This window comes from Nuphar pumila, chromosome 12 (assembly GCF_984573655.1).
Source record: "Nuphar pumila chromosome 12, dmNupPumi1.hap1.1, whole genome shotgun sequence".
Lineage (NCBI taxonomy): Eukaryota > Viridiplantae > Streptophyta > Magnoliopsida > Nymphaeales > Nymphaeaceae > Nuphar > Nuphar pumila.
Window position 1 is genome coordinate 10889817 of NC_143260.1, and position 19586 is coordinate 10909402.

Sequence of the window (19586 nt, forward strand, 5' to 3'; positions counted from 1 at the left end):
CCACATGAATCATTGAGTGGAGTTATCATACCACGGATGTAGGTACAATACCGAATCACGTTAAAATTTGATCTTTGGTGTGTGCTTGTTTTGTTTTCATAGGCTATCTGTCCCTTGCTGGGTACACTGCAGATACTGAAACAGGGTTACAGTCAATGTGGCACCCTCTCAGCCCATATTTGGGATGTTCCAACCATAACTCGGGCTTCTCCTTGAAAAAAAAAGAGAAGAAAAAAGCCTATACACTACAAATTATATTTAGTTAGTAGATTAAAAAGTTTAATTCTCATTTAGCGACTAGGCAGGAGTCCATAAATACCATTCCAAACTTATAAGTATAGAGCCAAATGTAAGCTAAAATGCTCATCTTGATATCATCTTTGTAGGACTATGTGGCCATAAGACAACGGCTGGCCATGTGTTGTGTAACATTAACAACGTATAACTATAAATTAACATAAATCAAACACTAATAAGTCATTACAAAACATAAGTTACATTAACACATTCCAAGAAGTGTGATTGAAGGGGCATTTCTCCGTTGGGCACAACCAGTCCAGCACCTTTTGGTATGGTATAAGTGTAAGGCCAGAGAAACAGGTACATACACACAGACCAAAGAAGTGATTACAGAAATCACAATCTCAGAAATCCAAAGGACTAGTTGTGATTAAGATCCAGTGCCCTTTGGCGATTTACAGGGTTACTGAACATACCCTTCAATCTCTGTTTTCTATATCTCTGCTTCTGCTGCGCATCCGTCGACTACTTACTGGGTGTGGTTTCCGGAAGGGTGACAGTGCGTGTTCTGAAGGCTTGCAGCATTCGAAATCGACTGTGCGAGTATACTCAACACTCACACAAGCATAAAAAAAGATGTCATCGGGCAGGGCGTTTAACAAGCAGTCGGCAGAAAAAATAAATAATTAAAGAGTGGAAAAAGAGGAAAAACAGAGGGTTTTTGTTTAACCCTTCTGTGAGACTCAATCCTACCGGTAATAGGCAGGATTTGGCACCAGTGGTGGCAAGATTTGTCACCGAAAAAAGAAAAAAAATGGATATCCTCTTTAAGGGTCAATTCTTCCTTGAAATCGGAAAACCCATCAGTCAAAGCTGAAAATAGGGCTGACTGAGTCAATTTAATCCACCGAAAAAAAGGGTGCCAGGCTGATTAGAGGGATTACCTCACCGACGACAGGGAAGAGGTGTTCTTTCCACCGGAAAACGAAGAATAGGGTGAAATCCGTGAGCCCCCTATCTCTTCCTCTCTGTTGCCTCGTCGGACTCTCCTGACGATGCTGATGCTCCTCGCCGTTGCCGTCGCTCCTCGCCAAAAAAGGAGAGACAATTTTTTTTTTTTTTTTACAATGAGTAAGGTTCGGTCCATAGTGACAAATATCGAGATTCATGAAAATCTCACAATAATATCGCCAGAAATTGCGTGAAAGTTTAAAACAACAATTTCTAGTGAGATTTTCAAAATCTAGCTAGATTAATGAAAAAACATAAATACCGTGATTTAAACACGATATTTATGTTTTAAACGGCTATTTATTGCACAAAAAGTGTATTTTTATTTTTAAATAAATTTTATTAATATTTTCTTATAAAAAATAAATTTTAGATTTTTAAATTTAATTTTTTTATTGCCAAGATTTTGCCAAAAAAAAAATAAAAGATTTATAAAAAAAATTCAATTTCTTGTAAGTTTTTGTACTACAAGAAAAATGTTAATTAGTGACATACTCTATCCGACGCTAATCCATCGTTAAACGGATTTGCGATGAATTTATGACAGATTAGCATCGGATAGAGTCCATCATGAATTTTTGGTCGCTAATTAGCGATAGAACGGATTTGTCGCTACTTTCGTCACTAATTTACGACGAATAATCAATGGTGTAACGACCCCAACTCCTACCCCTTGAAAATATAGATTTTTTTTAAAGCAGTACAAAAAACTTTCTAGAGACTCGAGGTCCTCACAGTTCCAATTCCAACTGGATAGCCAAACGCCACAAAGAAACTTATAATCATCACCCATAAATATCAAAACAACCTCTTTATTTATGAATCAAGAACCAATCTCAGAGACAATGTTCGACTCAAAAGAAAGTAACGTAACAACTGACTGAAACAAGGAACTTCAAAGAACGGTAGAACTAAAAGACAAAAAGAAAGAACCACTCTATCCTCTAGTGAAACTGTCAACAACCAAGTGTGACTCTCGTGCTCTCCCAGTAGCTATCAACCTCACTGATCACATGTCCCTGTGAAAAACCAACAAAGTAGGGTGTCAGAACCGAAATCCTAAGTACAACTACTTCTAGTGAAACAGGTGAGAAAAAGAATATAGACAAGTTTTCATACAATGATTTGAGGAAAATGAAACCTAACATTATATAGTATTTAAGAAATTTTTCATGCAACAGTTATAAGTGCTAAGCATGCATCAACATTAAGCAGTAGCAAGAAACAAAATTTTAACATGCAATAAGAAGTAAACATTACACACTCACCATCATGTAATGATTGATAAGATAATTAAAATATGCATGATCTAATGCATAACAGGAAAATGCATGATTTATGTGTAATGCACGAATCATTTTATTATCTTTCATTTAAGTTTCTTTTTTTTCATATGCATGCTCTATTAAATGCATACAACTTTAAGTTTCTCTTTTTAATTATTGTTGCCCGCGAATACACCAAATGAGTACGATCCCCGAGGTCAAGTTAGGTTCTCAGGTAGCTTAGCACACAATTTCTATTTTATTACTAGGTTCCAAACTTAGCCCTCGACTGAATCACCTTCAGAGCATTAGATCTCCACATCTAATGTCGGAGACATAAGAGACACCTCACGCCCACAAGTGCCACTTTCTTGGTACCAAAACAACAGTTGTGTCAAAACACACCACCCCCAAGTAAAGTGACAGACTCTCTCTAAAACCGTAGCCAGAAGAAGGAACCTCAATATCGGGTTCAAGAGATAAAATAAAACACATAGAGTTTTTGTATCCTCACAGTCTCTCTAAGATCAGATCTCTAAGAATCTCAGTCTCCAAATGGGAGATCCCAGAAAGTATATTACACTATTCTTAATTATTAACTTTTATTGACAATCATTTATCGACATTTGCAATACCAGATGCATAAGTAAAGGCAAAAGCTCGCATCCACCCCTGCAAAGACCCTTACGGGACTCCAGCCCGTGAGGACGACACGAACAGTGCAGTAGTGTGCATGATCAACCAGTGTGACTTAAGCGATGCAATTTATTATTTAAGAAAAACACCCAAGCCCACAACTCTCCATATCGGTGATGGTTCATTTAGACCATCAATGCATCACATGCCAAGACCAAGCATTGTGTCATTTATCACACAAGACTCATGTTCCAAAAAAGCATATGCACACATGCAAAAACAAAACTATTCATAAGCATGAAGGTGCTTGATTCATATGCATATTTTTTCGTGTTAAATCTTGCATCAACATACATATATTCATGCCCTTGCTTACTCCCTTGAGTGTGTGTGTGTGTGTGTGCACATAAATAAACCCATCAACTTCGTCTGTTTATGTTAAATGAGACATCAACAATCTAGCAGAAGCATAACTATGCACTTTACATGTTTATTTATATAATCATAACATTGTTCACTTCAATCAAAATCTACATACATTAAAACTCACATTCCTCCCGTCAAAACTGAACAACATATCAGTGCATGAGAAAACAAAGAATTATTTATTTATTTTTCCACTAAGCACATACCCAGCCGACCCTGTCGGCTGGGTCTGACAGCCTATGCATAGGCCCAACTCTGGCCTGTGTATGCTGTCAAAGTCGGACAATATATCGAAAGATTCAGTCGACTGATATATGAATATATATATATATATATATATATATATAATTTATTTATTTATTTATTTTGAAAGTAACATGCCCAGCCCAGCCGGACAGGGTCGGCTGGGTCCAACAGCATACACACAGGCCCAGTTTGGGCCTGTGTATGCTGTCAGTAAACAACATCATACGTGTTTAAACAAAAACTATTTATTTTTATTGTTACACATTTTCGTTTTTGTATTGCCCGTGTCACATGCCAACACCCAGTTGGTTATGGCAGCGTATACACAGGCCCCAGTCCGGGCCTATGTAGGCTGTCAAAACTGGACAGCATAACAGCAAAAATAAGAGCATAACAAAAATATTTGTACTCTATATATGTCTTACTTTATATTTTTTTTTCTGTCCTCTTATTTTCTTTTTAATTTCTTTGCAACTACAGGCTTGCACCCAAGCTCGGCCTGCCAGGCCAACCGAGCCCAGCTCGGCTGGTCTGGCAACCAGTCAAACCCTGGGTACAAAAATAAAAGCTTATTTTATCTTTTATTTTTAAAGCAACATGCCTAGCCGATCACTCAGCTAGGCCTACACCCAATGGTGCGACTTGTCAGACCAGCACCTTATGGGGGCATAGCTCGACTATATATATATATATATATATATATATATATATATATATATATATATATATATATATATATATATATATATATTAAGAAGAACGTGACCCAACCCACTGCTGAGCCTCGCAAAAAAAAAGTTCTTTTCTTAAAAGGAGAGGGAAGACTAGGCACAAAACATGAAATCTATCCACAACATGTACTTCTACGAAGATTAGGCATTGAAGGACATGCTTTTTCGTCATTAAAAAATCTATTTTTAATACAGAAATAATGAAGCCTTCAAAGCCTCAACCACATGGGTATGGAGGGATCCATACAACCCCTCTTCTTCACAAGCAAGAATATGCATATACATCCAGCCCTTTTGCCTATAGATTTCCACTGAATCATGCATGGAAACCCATCTATATTCGATCCCTCATCCGAATCAAAAGATAGTACCCGTGCCAGAGAGATTGGTTCAAACACATAGAGGTGAGTGATTACAGAAATCACAATCTCAGAAATCCAAAGGACAAGAGGTTGTGATTAAGATCCAGTGCCCTCGGTGATTTACAATGTTATTGCGCACGCCCTTCAATCTATGTTTTCTATCTCTTTGCTTCTGCTACACATCTAGAGTCCGACAATCTTTCATTACCTCTCGTCTTCCTCATTATTTTGGCTGAGCTTAATACTTCCTTTTATTTTGTTTTTTGAAAGGCAAGCTGAGGTTAGGTAGATCTCTACCAGTTATTATTCAACATATCATTGGGGTTTGAACATGTAACGTCCCACCACACGGAGACGTGCATTGACAGCTCCTACCTACCACATGAAGCTCGTGTTGGTTAATGCTTCTTTTTTTTTATTTTTACTCAAAGAAACTGCCCGAGGCACTGAAGCAGAGACTGAGCTGCGTTGGCTCTGCCTATCGTACTTACGGTCTCTATCCATATCAGCGTAAAACTCTGAGGGCTTATCCCTCGACCCCATAGAGTCGCCAAGCTTTGGCTTACGCAAGGGGTTAATGATTCATTTTTACTCAAAGAAACTGCCTGAGGCACTGAAGCAGAGACTGAGCTGCGTTGGCTCTGCCTATCGTACTTACGGTCTCTATCCATATCAGCGTAAAACTCTGAGGGCTTATCCCTCGACCCCATAGAGTCGCCAAGCTTCGGCTTACGCAAGGGGTTAATGATTCCTTTTAACTAGTCATATAATTGCAGTGATAAATTAGAAAATGATGTTTCTTTTGATTCATTGTCTAATGTTGCATATAACATAGAATTATTTGATTTGTGGCATAATAGATTAGGTCATGTGGATTTCAATTCTGTGAAACGCATGATGAACTTGAAGATGATTCATGAGCATTCCATATATAAAACAAAAAAATGTAAAATTTGTGTGCAAGCAAAACAATGTAGAAAATCATTCCATATGAATGTTAGAGATTCTGAAATATTGGATCTGGTGCACACAGATATCTGTGAGTTTAATGGAGTATTAACCGAAAATCATAAAAAGTATTTTATCACTTTTATAGATAATGACACTAAATACTGTTATGTGTATCTGCTAAAATCAAAAGATGAAACTTTTGATAAGTTTCTTTTTTTTAAGAATGAAGCAGAAACACAAACTGGTAGAAAACTTAAATGATTGAGGTCTGATAGAGGGAAAAAATATATCTCTAACAAACTCGATGAATATTGCAAATTTGTTGGCATAGTCCATGGGTTTACTGCTCCATATTCTTCTCAATCTAATAAGATTGCAGAAAGGAAGAATAGAACCCTAACTGACATGATAAATGCTCTAATTGGGAGTTCTGGATTACCTACCTATATGTGAAGGGCTGCTCTGAATACGGCTTGCCATATTCTAAATTGAGTTTCTCAAAAGCATAAGGATAGTAGCCCTTTTAAACTCTGAAGAAATAAGAAATCTAGCTTGAAATACCTTAAAGTGTGGGGGTGCCTTACAAAGGTACTTGTCCCAGAGCACAACAGGAAGAAGTTGGGTCCTAAAACCGTAGATGTCATCTTTTTGGGTTATGTAGAGAGCAACTATGCCTACAAGTTCTTAGTAATTAAGTTTGAGATATCTGACATAAATGTAAACTCTATTATTGAGCTTCGAGATGCTACATTCTTTGAGGATGTATTTCCCATGAAAGTTGGTGTACCTCAGAATCTTTTTTCTTTAGATATACCTTCAACTTCTGGTTCCATTCCCGAACATGTGGAAAGGATGACAGATGTGGGGGTAGAACCATCTTGTTTTCATCCTAGACCCATTGAGTCTGAGAAAATGGTTGAACCTAGAAGGAGCAAGAGACCACAAATTACCAAGGATTTGGGAAGTGATTTTATCACTTACCTTATCGAGGATAATCCTCTCACTTTCCGAGATGCAATGGCTTCACCTGAATCAAGGCATTGGAAAGAAGCCATAAAGAGCGAAATGGACTTCATTGTCTCTAATGACACTTGAGAATTGATTGACCTCCCTCGTGGTAGTTCTACTATTGGGTGCAAATGGATCTTTAAGAAGAAGTTAAAACTAGATGGATTTATTGACAAGTACAAGGCAAGACTGGTTGCCAAAGGGTTCAAACAAAAAGAGGGAGTAAATTACTTTGATACCTATTCTCTGGTTACCCGAATGACCACAATTAGGGTGCTTATTGCACTGGCTTTCATTTATGATCTCTCGGTCTATCAAATGGACGTGAAGACTGCCTTTTTGCATGACGATCTTGAAGAAGAGATCTATATGGATCAACCTGAGGGTTATGTGGCTCTTGGTAATGAAAACAAAGTTTGTAGACTTGTTAAGTCATTATATGGACTAAAACAAGCCCCTAAACAATGGCATGAGAAATTTGATAATGTTATTTTATCATTTGGCTTTATTGTCAATGAATCTGATAAATGTGTTTATTGCAAAGTTAAAAGTGATGGTTGTATTATTTTATGCCTGAATGTAGATGATATTTTATTGTTTGGTTCCAATATGAGAGTTGTTAATGAGACAAAGTCGTTTCTTAGTAGTAAATTTGATATGAAGAATATGGGTGTTGTAAATGTGATCTTAGGCTTAAAGCTGATTCGTTCAGCTGAAATGATAGCCATTTTTCAATCTCACTTTGTTGAGAAAGTAAGAAATTTGGCTATAACCAAGAAAGATCTGTAGCAACTCCATATGACCCTTCTATTCCTCTTCATAAGAATATGACAGGTGTCCTTATGTCTCAATTAAGGTATTCTCAGATTATTGGAAGTTTGATGTATCTTGCAAATTGCACGAGACCGAATATTTTGTTCTCCGTGACAAAATTAAGTAGATACACAAGTTGTCCAAATCGCACTCATTGGAAGGCATTGGATAGGGTACTTAGGTACCTAAAAGGAACTATTTCCTTGAGTTTGCATTACAAGAGATTTCCTGACGTTCTTGAGGGATATAGTGATGCAAGCTAGATAGTCATAAACTCTGGGAGTTATGGCGTAACAGGGTATGTATTTACCTTGGGTGGCGGCGCAGTCACTTGGAGATCAGTAAAGCAGACCATCTTGTCACAGTCTACTTTTGAGGCTGAGCTCTGTGCTTTAAATATCACAAGATTGAAAGTTGAATGATTAAATGGACTTCTTGAAGAACTTCCTTTAATGAGCAAACCAATTTCTGTTATATCTTTGCATTGTGACAATATGACCACAATTGCAAAAATCAAAAGCACAAAATATAATCAAAAGCAGGGAAGACACATCCAAGTCAGAATAAAATATGTAAGAGAACTGGTGTCTCAGTTAGTGGTTGTTGTGGACTATGTTGGATCCAAAAAGAACACAATTGATCCATTAACGAAAGATCTAGATAAGTCATTAGTCCTAAAATCTAGAGAGGGGATGAGACTAAAACCCATCAGTAGTTCATCTGCAGTAGCAACCCAACCTATTTGAGTGGAGATCCCACAAAGTAGGTTCAATGTGGTAATAACAAGCTGTAAGGTGAACTGGATAGCACCTTATTTATGGGATACTATGTATCTGTGTCTGTTTTCCTGTTTACTCTGAAAATGTGTTGTAGCTGCTAGTTAAGGAAGAGTTAAATCTCTGAATGGGTTCAAAGCCTTTTAGGCGAGATGTTAGTAGTGCATCTCTGGAGAAGCCCACCTATGTGAGTGTGACTGTGTGGCCGCAGTTTAAGGAATTGAGTTATTCTTGAAATCACTCATGAAACAAGATTCGAGCTCATGGCCTTTAACGCGTCGCTCCTAAAGATTGCAACCAGAACCTTTATCATGTTGTTGCTAATGGACACTCATATACCAAAGGTTCAAGTTCAAGACTTCAGTTCACTTTGTTCCAGTGGGGATAAAGTTAGTCAACTAAGGTAGTTGTTCAAACCGGAATGTACCATTACTGAAAGCATGATATGTCCTGCTGCAGATTATCTTATCTTGCATCTTAGTTTCCTCCATTTTCATTCTTTGAATTTGTGGGGGAATGTTGGGTGTAAGAAGAGGAGGTGAGAGAGAATTCAAATAAAGAAAACTTGGGTTGTTTTTCCTTTTGGAAAAGTTTGGACTTGATGATATGGAATAATCCCATATTGAAGAGGTTTGAGTTTGTTGTAGGATTTATAACCTACATGTAAACTCTTATACTTGTTCCTAAGAACAAGAGGACGAGATGACTACCACACACATGCGTGCGCGTGCGCCCGCCGTGCCGAGTCGAGCCGAGCTGGGCCGGGCCGAGCTCGGGCTCGAGTTCGGGTTTGGGTTCCTTTAGGGTCATATCCAATCAAAACCAAAGTACCTTTTTGCCCAAAGTTTCTGTGATTATTTGGATTCATTAATGGGTTATGAGAAATGATAACGGGTCACGATTCCTCATAGTCTGTGTCTATTAACGGGTCTTGTCTCTTTGGATTTCGTTAATGGGTCTCGGCTCCTCAGATTCCGTAACGGGCCCCTTTTACGTTTTGTAACCGTTCGTGGGTTATAAAACGTGGTTAGGGTTGGGGTTACGAAGATGTTTTAACACAAGAATTCTGAGGAAGAAAGACTCTGTGTCTTCTCTCTCCCTGCTGCTCTCTCTCTCTCTCCTGGGTTTTCCCTGAAGGGGTTTTCCGCACAATGGTTCAGAGAGGTTGTCTTCGAAGGACGATCCATCGGAGTGCACCGATCCTGATAGTCGGGTTTATTGTATCTTGGGGGAAGGACGTCGGACCCTGTTTGCACTGTATGTGGGGGCGAATCTTCTCTAAAGGGAGTACTTTAGTATGCCTTAGCCTGCTATATAATATTAACATGTTTTCATTGTTTTTATTGTGTTCTTTGCAACTGTTTGTTCTTGTGTTGTTGTCTGGATATTGGTATTATGTGGAAATCGATATGTTTGCTCCCTGTTTATGTTTCGATCGACTGTCTTTCATGAATATCATGTTTGTACATGTTTTGATTTCGTTCATGTTGTTGATTGTGAAACTGTGTGATCTGAAATATGATCCAACAATCTCTACCTGTTATTATTCAACGTACCATTGGGGTTTGAACATGTAACGTCCCACCATAAGGAGACGTGCATTGACAGCTCCTACCTACCACATGGAGCCCTTGTTGGTTAATGCTTCTTTTTTTTTACTCAAAGAAACTGCCCAAGGGACTGAAGCAGAGACTGAGCTGCGTTGGCTCTGCCTGTCGTACTTACGGTCTCTATCCATATCAGCGTAAAACTCTGAGGGCTTACCCCTCGACCCCGTAGAGTCGCCAAGCTTCGGCTTACGCAAGGGGTTAATGCTTCCTTTTAACTAGTCATATAATTGCTTAGAAAAGCAGATTTGTAAGCGTATTGAGGTCCTTGAAATCATGTTATGCAGTCTCTTGGTATAATTATTCTCCAACCAATTTCAGAATAGAGCTGGAAAACGAGACGAGCTGCTCGTGGTTCGACTAGTGCTCACTTTATTAAGAACTCATTCAAACTCGTAAAATAAGTTTGAAAGCTGAATATGAACAAGTATTCCGTTCGGCTCAGCTTGTACAGGCTTGTTAAGTAGCAATACATGTATTTTAGGATATTTTATTTGTATAATATAGTGAAAATAAATAATCAAAGTGTTTGGCTGGAATGTAGTAGGTTTACAGTTCAAATCCTATTGCTTCCAGTTTTGAAACAATATACATTTTTTTTGTAAACAACACTGCTTGAACTTGGCTTAATTGGTCTGGAGCTCAAATCCTGTTAGTTGCGACCTTTGAACACCGTATTTTTTTTTTTAAATGAGCCAGCTCGAATTCCAATTAGAAGGTTGGCTTAAGTGGTTTGGACATATTCGGCGAAGGCCTAATGATGCTCCAGTTAGAAGGTTGGAGAAATGGGAAAATATATTAGTTAAAAGAGGTCGGGGTAGGCCTAGGAAGACTTGGATGGAGATGATAGGAAAGGATATGAATGCTTTGAACCTCACCGAGGATATGGCGTTGGATAGAAATGATTGGAGGAAAAGGATTCATGTGGAAGACCCAAAATGAATATATTTTTTGGTTCATATCGCTGACCCCAATTGTTTTGGGATGAAGGCGTAGTTGTTGTTGTTGTTGTAGCCAGCTCGAATTCGCGTTTTTTAGCTCAGGCTTGGCTTGACTTGCCACAAAAACCAGCTGGGCTTGAACACATCACATTTTGTTCGTTCTGCTCATTTACCAGCCATAGCTCATACTAGATATTTTTAGTATGCATATATATTGCCTTAAAGATTGAACACTGCAGCTCTTAGTCCCAAGAGAGCTGAGATCAGGTGCAATGTGATTACACACTTTAAATGTGCTGCTGAACCTACACACCCACCATCTGCGGTTGGGCCCCACAGCTGATAGGCTGTATCGCAGAGATGATGGTGATCAAGTGCAGCAACACACTAACAATATGCAATCACATTGCACCTGATCCTCATTCGCCCAAGAAGGGTCAAAATCAGCAGATCAGTGAAAAGTTTAATTGACGCAGTTATGGGTTCAGGAAAATCTATTTTCATTTTTTGTTTGCTTTCTCTTAAAAAAAGAAAATTTATTTTCACTTTTAATGACTTTAGCACTGTAATTACTTTAGTTTCTCTCTCTAACTTCAAATATTACAATTAAATAACAATTATTTTCACTGTGATATGATTTTTCACGTCAAAGGTGAAAAAAAGAAATAAGTGTCAACGTGGTTCAGGTGGGCAACTGGCCTGGCAGGGTGATGGGCCAATCTGACCTGGCCCGCCATCGGCCGGGTTTTGGCCATGATTTAGGCTCGGTTAAGTACCAGGCCAAAACCTGGCCCATTATATACGTGGGTCGGGCTACTGGGCCGGCGTAAGTTATTTATTAATTTTTTAATAATATAAAAGTTTAAAAATGAACTATTACATAGTAACTTGAATAACTATTATTATTTACCTAATTAGTTGCATGGGAACTTGCTATTTGTTAATTATTACAATTTACCTAATTAGTTGCACTAATTAAGAATTAGTTGAATGAAAACTTGCCATTCTCATTAACCCATAATTTCAGTCAAGCATTTAACATTTTAAGATTGGGTCAGACCGGGCCGGATCCATCCCGCTTCACATTGTCCTGTTGAGCCAATGGGCTGGGCCATAGGCTTCTCTTCAAACTCGAGCCCCTTAAGAACCGGACCAAAACCAAGCCAGTTGAGCCAATCTTAAAAATACATAAATGCTCACCCCTACATTCCCATATCCAAAAGAAAATAATATCCAATATTTTATTAATTCTAGGAGGCCTACAACCTCTTTGTCATAATCTTGCATTCAATTATCTAATTACAAAAAATATTCCTGATTTGTATGGAAAATTATGCATTACTTTAAAAATTGTATAAAATAATATTTTTTTTCTTTTTGGTATCTTCTCACCCTTCTCTTTTTGTCCCTCCCTTACTTTTGTCTGCTAGGAAAGCTACCCAATAGTGAAAAAAGTGGGAAGGAAAAGTACTAATAATTGTAAATTCTAATTTCATATAATAATTGTATAAAGACAGATTTTTTTTTGAAAGGCAAGCTGGGGTTAGGCAGACCCCTGCCAGATAACTCTTATGTCCCATGTCTGCTAGGAAAGCTACCCCAATCAATTATCTAATTACAGAAAATATTCGTGATTTATATGAGAAATCATGCATTACATTAAAAAATCTATAAAATATTATTTTTTTGTTTTTGGTATCTTCTCACCCTTCTCTTTTTGTCCCCCCTACTTTTGTCTGATAGGAAAGCTACTCCAATAGTAAAAAATGAGAAGAAAAAATACTAATAATTGTAAAAACCTAATTTCATATAATAATGGAATAAAGACAGAATTTTTTTAAAAGGCAAACTGAGGTTAGGCAGACTCCTACCAGATAACTTCTAAGCCCCATGTGGTAGAGAGGGAATTGAACCTTTAGCTTGCCACAGAACCCACTTACCACATGAGATAGCACCTTGGTGGTGACATATAGACAGATGGCCATATCCTAATAGCATATATTCGTAGTTAAAAGTTTTATATTTATGAAATCAGAAATGACTGAATCTACCCTTAACAAAAGGGTTGCAGAAGAAGTCTGACATCATTCTTCAATAAAAAATGGTGAAATTGTTTGTTGAAAAATTACAAAAACATGCCTAACTTTTGACTTATTTTAAAAAAAAATCTTAATTTTTAAAATATTACAAAAACATGCCTAACTTTTGACTTATTTTTAAAAAATGCTTAATTTTTGAAATATTACAAATACATGTCTAACTTTTAAGAATAGCTTTTATTAATGCGACGTGTATTCATAATATCTCAAACGTTAGGCATGTGTTTGTAAATAGGTCAAAAGTTAGGCATGTTTTTGTAAACAAAATTTTGTTTATTAACCTGAAAAATTGGCAGATGGTCATATCCTAATAGACTTAAAACCATGAGACAACCCCCCTTGCTCACAGAGAAGCCTGCTGCTTCAGGCTTGCCACAAGGGATGCACATCCCTAGTATCAAACTAGAGACATCCTTCAGATTGAATGTCTCGAGTAAATCTACCTAACCAGGTGTGCAGAACTCTTATGAGCAAAATGGTGGCAATTGATTGTGTGGAGTAGATACTAGATGTTTTCTTTTGTTAAAATTAAAAAAATGTGCTTATATCTAAATTGAAGAAATAGTTGTGTTACACTAATGAGAATAGATGTTATATCCACCTTAGTAATTATATTATATGGCCTTTATGCACCTGAAAATGCTCTAGGTTAGACCATAGCATAGGTCTAGGCCTGAATAGCTAGCACCCAAATTGTGGATCAGATTGTGGCTAAGGTTTGTAGCAGAGATCATTGGTGTGATCTTGCTCCATTACCTTCTCGTCTTCGGATCATCAATTAAGGGTATTCGGTCCCCAAACTAGTTGCACAGGACTGAAATTGAGATGCTAAATGTGAACTCTGAGGTATTCAAGGAGTAAGACCTCAAGATATACCTAGTCTCCATCTTTTTGGCTCTTTACTAATTTGGGATGATTGAGCATCATCTAATATATTCACCCTCTTGTGCTGAGTGATATCTCATCACTAAGAATCATCTATGTAATTCTTTCCATCTTAAGAGTTCATTCATAATCTTATTTTTGTTTCAAAAAAAAAATAGCACCCGAATAATGATAAGAATTTAAACACAAATGCTAGGCAACATCAAGGCCAAGCATTGTGTTTTCACCTCGCAATTTGATCAGTTGGTTCAGCAAGCCAATCAAATCCACTATGCATATGCACAATAGGCTTAATGATGGACTGGCTAGCTAGGATAGTGGAATAAGTGTTCTTTTTTTTTTTTTGAGTCCAACCCCATAATCGACCTTGCGGCATGGGATGACACCTGTGGGTTTCGATTGGTAAAACTCTTGAAGTCCCCCCTGCCCACCAGAGAATCACCCAGCTTCAACCTTGCGGCATGGGATGACACCTGTGGGTTTCGAACTTGTGACAAGTGGAATTGGTTGATTACCCATTAATTTCTTAGATGGACATAAGAAGAAAATTATTCTTTTTGCCATAATAAATAAAAAAATAAGAAACTAATTACAATGAGTGCACTTATCACATTTTGATGGCCCAACTGAGTGATAGACCCTGAATGGGACCTAGTAACCATTTTTAACATCTCTCAAAACAAAAGTAACCAATTTCTAACATCATAATTGATCTATACTCTCTTAATACTCGTAAAAGGCTTTAATAACAGCAAACAAGTGCACAATCATCACTTCAATGATTAACCAAGTGATTGAGCTTGGTTCCAAACGACATGATTGTCTTGTGTTAATTGAAGGAAACCTTATGGAAAAAGCATATATGTATATAGGATGAATTTGAGAAGTCATCTTCATGATGCCTTATCCCAATTGCATGAGGTTAGCTTTATGCATTCTTTCTATCTAGAGCAACAATTTCGATCACTTTTACACTCCACATCGGGTTTGACCAAGGTTACTAAGCTAAGCTAGGAAGCATAAGTGGGAAGTTAAATGAGAAGCTGGAGCGAGAAGCGATATATTTAAAATTTTATAAAAAGAAGAAAGCAAGAAGTCAATTTCAAAACAAAAATAGAAATAAAAAGGGAAGTGATATAAGATTGAATGGGAAGCAAAATATTAATTGATCAGGAAGGAAATAAAAACTAAAATAAAAATGATGATTCTTAAATTTCATGATTTTGTAGTATAAGAATTAAATTTTTCTTAAAGTCTAGAAATAATGACTGCCCAGAACATGAAAAGTGAGTGAGAAGTGTGAAAGGAAGCACATGAAAAATATGAAAAGAAGTGTGACAGAAGTGTTACCAAGCATGTAGGAAAGCAAGAAAAAAAATGTGTGTAAACTATAAGAAAAGCGTGAGAGAATAGAGATTCCTGTCAAGTTTCGTAAGCGAGAAATTTCGCTCTTTCAAAGCCAGTTTATGGGAAGCACACTTCCCACCTATCTATGAAGATTTTTGGTAACCTTGGGTTTGATGGTCTCCTTGCAAGTCTTCAATGATTTTACTCTTTTCTTAATCCCTTCTACATGCATCACGTGAACCTTTCTTACTGGTGTGGTAATAAAGGTATATATGATGAATTTGAGTCTAAAGTGAAAATTAAAAGGCATAAATGACTAACAAACATAATATATATTGCTGATATGTCAGCTACTGATGTAAGTTACGCATGAATTAAGTCAGTAATGATAATAAAAATAAAAATATATCCCTAAAACAGCAGTTATTCCTAAGAACCCAAGTGCGTGTGTGTGTGTGTGTGTGTGTGTGAGAGAGAGAGAGAGAGAGAGAGAGAATTTTCAATTCTTCAAATGTCAGCTTATTACTATTAGCTTACATGTACAAAAGCTTATTAGAATGATCCATAGAAGGCTCATATTCCTTGTTTTCAAAATAATCATGCATGCTGAACTTTCTGAAAATAAATGGTTATTCCTCTTAAGCCTAATTACATCTATGAGAAGTAGGGATGGAAGTGGATTGGGGGACAACGGAGCTCCGCCCCGCCTCGCCCCATTTGGACCGGGGATGAAGGCCATGAAACGGGGATGGAGGCGGGGATGAAGGTTAAAATCTATCCCCGTGCGGGGATGGACTTACGCTTTTTCCCGCCCCGCCCCGTCCCAATCCCTGCCTAGCCCCGCCCCGTCCCCAATCCTTTAAGGGATGACTATAGACTAAGGGGAAACGGGGCCCCGCCTCGCCCCCGTTTGGACCAGGGATGGAGGACATGAAACAGGGATGGAGGTTAAAATCCATCCCCGTGCGGGGATGGAGGCAGGGATGAAGGTTCGGATTTTGAAACGGGGTGGGGTGGAGACCTTGTCCCCCACCCGCCCTGGTCCACTGCCATCCCTAATGAGAAGTTGACCAATCCCTGTGGGAATGGGATTGAAGGCGGTCATCCTCACTCCAAGCAATAGTGCATCAAGGCCTATGAGAGAAGTCCATGTTTGCCTTCACATGATAGTAGCAAGCAAAAGACAAGGCTGCAGCAAACGAGCATATTTTTAGACACAATTTCTATGCTGATCTTTAGATCGAAGGATTTATGTCTCAATAAATGTAGCCATTTTTTTTTAGTCAGTTAAAATAAGAGAACCAATGTTATTGCTACTGTATGAAATTACTAATTCTATTAATTATTATTGTGATAAATTAACAGAAAATAACTATTTTCCACAGTTACCAGGAAGCAAAGTGAATAAGAGAAGTGATGTGCGAAGCAGAAGCGGGGAAGTGTCAAAAAATAATATGAAGCAGGAAGAGGGATTTGTTTTGGAAGAGATTGTGGAAGCATACGAGAAGCGAAACAAGAAACGTGAAGGAAACAAGGGAGAAGCGTGAACTATATAAATATTAACATAAAAAACACCAAAAAACAAGGGGGAAGTGAAAGGAAAATAAGGGGGAGTGAGGCAGAAATTAGTGGGAAATGAAGGGATGCGAGAACGAAGCGATTTCAGAAGTGAGTCTTCCCACAATTTGGAAGCGAATTTCCATGTGGCGCTTCCCGCTTCGGAACCATGTGCCCCCCCCCCCCCCCCCCGACCCTAGGAAGGCGCTTCTAGTGACTATGATTTTCCATACAGCCTGAAACTATTTTGTATCAAGGGACGATTTTGATGCTTTTTTTTAAAGAGATTTTGATGTGATGATAATGTTTGCTACTCTTGATGGGAAAAAACATTTGATTTTGATGTTATATATAGATAAACATCATTGGACCTATCCTATGCATAGGGGGTAACATTGTTAGGCCTTGTTTTGCAAGTCCACTCACCTTTGTCCAGGGCCCAAACTTAAAGTCACCGCACAGATCTTATGCCATCTCCCACTATCTACCTTAAGTCTATTGATCATCTCATTCTTCTAGTGCTTTTAGTTTGCTTCAATTTGTATTAGACTACCACTTTGATTATATATATATATATATATATATATATATATATATATATATATATATATAGAGAGAGAGAGAGAGTAATGGGACCGTGCTAAACCAATTTGGTGCTAAACCGCGTGCTAAATGGATTTTCCGGGCTTCTCCGGTACTTTTTATGTGGTTTCAGCCCCATAAATGTGTTGGGCATGGTCGATTTACAAAGAATCCACACCTGGATAACGTGTTTTCAATGAAAAAAATGATGTTTGGAGCCTTGAAAATTTGCAAAGATTTTGGACTGTTGATTTTTCGAACTTTATAAAAACCCACCAATGTATTGAAATCAAATGCTTGAAGAGCTGATCCCTCTAAAATCAAGTACATAGATCACATCTGTACGGCCAGAATTTAAAAATGAAATGAAAAACCCCGAAAATCCATCTAGCAGGGGGTTTAGCACCAAATTGGTTTAGCACCGACCCATTACTCTCTCTCTCTCTCATATATATATATATATATATATCACATTGTGTTAGGTCTCAAGTTTCTTTAGAAAAAAATGGAATACTTGTAATATTTTGGATATAGTCTGGGAATATATTCATATGGAAACCTAGAAGTATATTTTCTTGTAGCATCCTTGAGAGCAAAAGCCTTTACGTCATACAACAGTTTCGAATGCCTACCATTACCTTAAAAAAGTGATAATCCTATTGGATGGCAACTACCAGCCACATAATCTATACTATATGGTCTCCATTTCAGCTTCCTACCAGTGATATTATCCTTAAGCCCATTCTGTCATGAAAATAAATAATCAAAAAAGCTCCTTTCATTAGGAAATGGAATTGTTTATCATATAATATATGTTAACTTGTCTGATCGAGCAACTCTGTTTATTGAATCTAATTGCAAGATTATGTTGTATCAAAATATTATAAACATGTATCAAAACTTCAATAACAACTGAACTTGTAATCCTTATTTGTAACATAACTCAATTGCATTGCTCCTTTATCCCCTAATCTCTCATGTACAAAATGTTTCATTATTGCCTTATTCGAGTGCTGCTTCAACATGTTCCCCTTGATCCAATCATGTTAGCAATGTTGATCAATAAGGTCCCCATTTATTATAAACTGAAGCCCAAATATGTGATCTATAGGATTGCAATATAATAAGATGCCCTACAATGTATAAATTTAGATACTTCGAAGTTTATGAGCCCAAATATATGACATGGACGTGCATAATGAATTATCCAAAAATTGTCTCAAGAACAATAACTTACAGGGAAAGCCTCTTATAGCTACAACAAAATTCTCATATGTCAGGGTTCCTAAGAATGCCATGGGAGTTAAAGAAATGCACATTGGGTGGCGACTCCCTGGGGTTGAAATGTAAGCCCTAGGAGTTTTACACCCGACATGGATAGAGACCGTAAGTACGGCAGGCTGAGCCAGCGCGGCTAGGTCTCTGTGCCTGGGGTGGTTTCTCTGAGTAAAAAAAAAAAAACAGCAACAATAATTTAGTAAAATACTAATATAGTACTATAATGCTAGAAGCCATAATTGTAAGTGTAGTTAAGAATGATGGTCTAATTTTTATGGATGTCACAACCTAACCAAAGGAAACTTGATTAGTATGGTGCACTAAAGGAGGAACTTCTTTCAAATGTTCTTGCACTCTGGCTGTGCTTCTGATAAACTAAAGATATTCAATATGCATCAATCAATCATCCAGCTTCCTTTTGCTGCTAATTATGATTTAATTTGCAACCCAAGTAGAGGAACCTTGACTCAAATGCCCATCAATCCAAACAATGAGATCTGTGCTTGGTCCTGATAAATTCTTGCAACACTTATCAATTCAAATCGCAATCATTTACATTTAATTATAGTCATCCATTAGAAATTTGAATGACAAGGATTGTGTATCTGCTAATATCCAACTTCAGGGGTTCTACTACATTCGAGATAACACCATACATTGGAAATGTACCAACTACCTTATCTCAACTTCTCAGTTCCTAAGAATTAGATATTCACAGCCTCATAAGCTTCAAACAACCAAGTAGAGTTTACAAATTACACATTCTACAGCAAAAGCAGTTGCATAACTCAAGCACGATCTAGCATGCTGTTTTCTAGTTAAGCA